Source organism: Pieris napi, chromosome 19, assembly GCF_905475465.1.
Source record: "Pieris napi chromosome 19, ilPieNapi1.2, whole genome shotgun sequence".
Taxonomy (NCBI): Eukaryota; Metazoa; Arthropoda; class Insecta; order Lepidoptera; family Pieridae; genus Pieris; species Pieris napi.
In genome coordinates this window covers 909,097-913,077 of record NC_062252.1, presented here as the reverse complement: position 1 = coordinate 913,077, position 3,981 = coordinate 909,097, and the positions used below count along the sequence as shown (strand labels likewise).

Genomic DNA, 3,981 nt, shown 5'->3' with positions numbered 1-3,981 from the left:
ATAATGTAGGTAGCGTTTTGGTATTGTTTAAATATGGTAAAAGTATGTATTTACATAATTTTATAACTGCGCATCAGTTGCCATCTATTTGCCTGTAAGTGTAATTTGGAAAATTTATTCTCAAATGCAGTGCAGCATTCAAATTTTGGAATCGTTTAACGGCCTACTGCACCTTCTTATCAAAGTTTTCTTCATGAAACTTTATTAATAATATAGTTTTATTGTATAAAAAATACAATTAAACAACACAAAACACTAACAGTTAGTGATTAAAATAGAATTCCATCTCTTTATATGGACCCTCCACAGATGAAAGCCACCTCCAGGGAGCTACAGTTATTTGTATCACTTGCTGTATGAGATTTAAAACTCAAAGATTAATTATCAAATTTAAAAGTATCTACCAAAAATTGTTTTCAACTAACGAAAAATTTCAGAGACCTTTCTCTCTTTCTCTCACATTGTGTAATGATATAACTATCCTGCTTGAAGTCCATAACAAAAGTTGAAAAGGCTTTAGGGTCTTAACTCTTAACTCTATAATTTATTATATAAAACTGCTCGAATCAATTTGGTCTGTATATTCGAGTAATGGCAATTCTAAGTTGTTTTGTGGTAAACTCCTGTATTTTGATTATATAACACTATCTATATCTATGTAAAAAACAATTTATTGTGTATGTCTATTGACAAACTACGGAATAATATACGATTTCACCAATAATTTTATTAATTCTTTGGATTATTATATGCTCTACTACCGAAGGATTATGTAATAAATACGAATTGTATATTTTTATTATTCAATCAAAATAAATTAAGCACCTGTTTTGCATTTTACGTGCACAAAAATTGTTCAAAGACGAGTGGTTCAACGGAAAGAATTGAATTTATGAAATGAAATGTGTTATGTAAATGTTAATTGTAAAATATTCCGATTATTTAAATGATGCGAGTAAAGTATTTATAGAGGTGATCGTTTTTAATTGTACCTATAGGAGAACGAAAATGGACAAATCTTACGGCGCAGTTGTGTGTCACAATAATGATTTATAGCTATATTAAAATGGGTACAGATACCGGCAAACATCTTGATCAAATGTCCTTGCCTGCGCAAAAGCGATTTTTAGGTATCACTGGGAGGGGGGCAGCGGGAGAGACGTGTCGATCGCGTGATTGGTAAATCAGTTAACGTTTGTGTCCCGCGCTGCGTACGATGCTCAAACTTTCCCCCACTCCCTTGTTTAATACTCAAGAAGTTTGCCGGTATCTGTAATAAAATTATCATTTTAATTTAGGCTCTTAACTAAACTCTAATTAGTATTGCTATTTAATCACACATCGTACAAGTATGAATAGAACCACTTGTAAATGTTAGTCTAACTTGACTGTGAAAATAGTTTTGTTCTGAATCAATAATATTAGTTTATATTTTAATTAACTGCCAATTAATTTAAATAAGATATCGTTAATCGTGGAAAAAAACAATAATGTACACGATAATGTATTTATATGAAGTGCCTGATGTGTCATAGTTATAATTTTTCACTGATAAAAGCACATTTCACCATCTATTGAGTTTTATTTTATATAGGAAAGCTTTAAATATCTCGTAGTACTTTGGATATTACAGAAATTTATCTAATTCTGTTTAGATGATTTATTGAGTGATAATTTTAATCAATTCCAGACTGGTAAAGCTGTGGACTTTGGTTAAGTATAATTAAATTATTAATGTTTGCTTTTATCATTACAAGATGAAATTTATTCACATTAGTTTTAGAGTTTTTTAGATAGCCACCAATATACTAAATATATACAATTTCTAGCTTAATTCAAAATACAAGCATTTTTATGATTGGCGAGAAATTTGTTTCTTTAGAATATTGCCTGCTTTGACCCGTAACCCAGCAAAAAGGAAAGTATTTAATTGCGTCTTATTAATCATGTTTTAAGGTAATGCCCTAGCTCAGCCTTCGTGCCTCAAATATATATAATATAGTACTAGCGGACCCGACGTTGCCCTGCAAGATATTTCAAGCGATTAGGATATTAAACAAGGTATAAATGTACCGACTGCAGCGCCATCTGCCGGGCTGATTTGTGAATCTAAACTATCTAGGGTTCCACCCGAATGATTTCAAAAAAAGATAATTCAAATCGGTCCAGCCGTTTAAGAGGAGTTCAGTGACATACATGATGTATCATGTATGTCACTGAACTTCCTTTCCTTCCTATCTTTTAAGTTAGACCAAACTGTACACGGTGTGCAAATTTTATTGAAATCGGTTAAGTAGTTTAGGAGTCCATAGCAGAAAAACAACGTGATGCGTAATTTATATATATATGTACATCCAACGACCACCATGTACACGGTAGACCCTGCAATTTGCAAGTAAAACACGCTGAATGTTCCATGTAGACAGTTTTACAATTAAAACCAAGTCGTAATTAATTACTGTGTTTTATTTCCGTAAACGTTAATTTTATTGTAAAAGTCACAACAGTGGCTCTACTTACGCGCTCTACCATATTTTTGTCAAGATATACTAACGGCCAGATAAAATAATTGTATGATCCTAACATTTTCCTTCGAATATTTTACGAAAATGTTAACTATTATTATTTATCAGACTTGTTAAAGTAGATAGGAGGCTCATCTGTTAGTGATATAGCCTACCAAACTCGCGAATGCCTTGCCAGATCATTGCGATTCTCGCTCGCATTGTTTCGTAATAATCCTACGGGTGTGGCGACGGGCCTCCAACGCGTCTCCGACTATTAATGCTATATCAACAAATGTGTATGTTTGACTTGTCAGTGCCCTGCCAGCCGTGGTCCCAAACAGCCGTATTCGCTCTCGTGTATTTTATTATCATCGCGACCTTGACGTTATTTTGATTCGGCAAAACTGATCCATGTGAGTATTATTTGAATATAAATTCCTATGTTAATATGTTATTATCATATTTCTAACGTAATAAATTTGTTGTTGTATATGTTACGTATAAAATGTTAAATAATTATCTATCGTTTTAAATTATTCTATTCAAAATGATCCGGCTCATTTATTATTTGTTTATTTTCTATATAAAAAAACGACGTCTTCTGATCTTGGAGCCTAGTAAACAGATGTATAGGTGCATTTTAAATCATATAAACATTTACTATGTATTTTTTGGAAATTCGTCATCGAAGGAAAGCTCATACGAGAAAGGCTTTCAGTAACTAGTTTGTAACTACGTAATTTTTAACGCATTTGATTTTTTTTTGTTATAAGTCACCGTTCCTCACTAATATATTAACAAAACATTCACACATCTTGGAATAAGATAAAATTCGCGTTATATCTACGAACGAGCGATAGATATAGTATATGCGTATCTAAAAATTATGATAATGCCGAGGTAAAGTAATTTATGCAAAGCACACGAATCAGCACATATTTTTAATTATTCGATATTTAGTAATGGCGTAATTAATTTTTTCTGTATAAGCAATTTAAAAGTAATTAAAATCGTACTAAATTAAAATTGAGCGATAAAAGAGCATCTAAAGTATTGCTAATTGAACATTGTAATTTATTCTTTAGTTCCAATATTTTATGTTGAATCACTTGAATTCCGTAAATGGAAACGTTATGAACACGAAGAAAATCATAACAAAATAGCCAATTAGTTTAAGCTTATTAAACATCAGAATTAAGCATTTTTATAAGCAAATACTCAGTCTTTTTTTATCATCAGAAGTTTAGTATCGTATTAAAAGACGTAAACATGTATTTTTCAATTGAATTGCTACGTATGTTACAAAGTTAGTTAAATGAAAAACAATATAAATTATAATCAACTGAACTCAAATATTACTTATTTTAATAACAACGACACTTAATATATATTTGAGAGAAAAAATATTAATATATTTTTCCTTATCTTAATAACATTTCTATTATGTTTTTGTTAACCTTTACTCATATCTGAT

General features: G+C 30.8%; 1 protein-coding gene across 1 annotated transcript in view; it reads left to right on the top strand.

Moving 5' to 3' along the window:
• Nucleotides 1-2,777: 2,777 nt before the first annotated feature.
• The window catches only part of LOC125059246 (hexokinase-2-like), a 29,883-nt gene continuing 28,679 nt past the window's right edge, over nt 2,778-3,981 (top strand). Inside the window, exon 1 of the mRNA XM_047663572.1 lies at nt 2,778-2,920. The gene's annotated coding sequence lies outside the window, so the exon portion shown is untranslated. The remainder of the gene's footprint in view (nt 2,921-3,981) is intronic.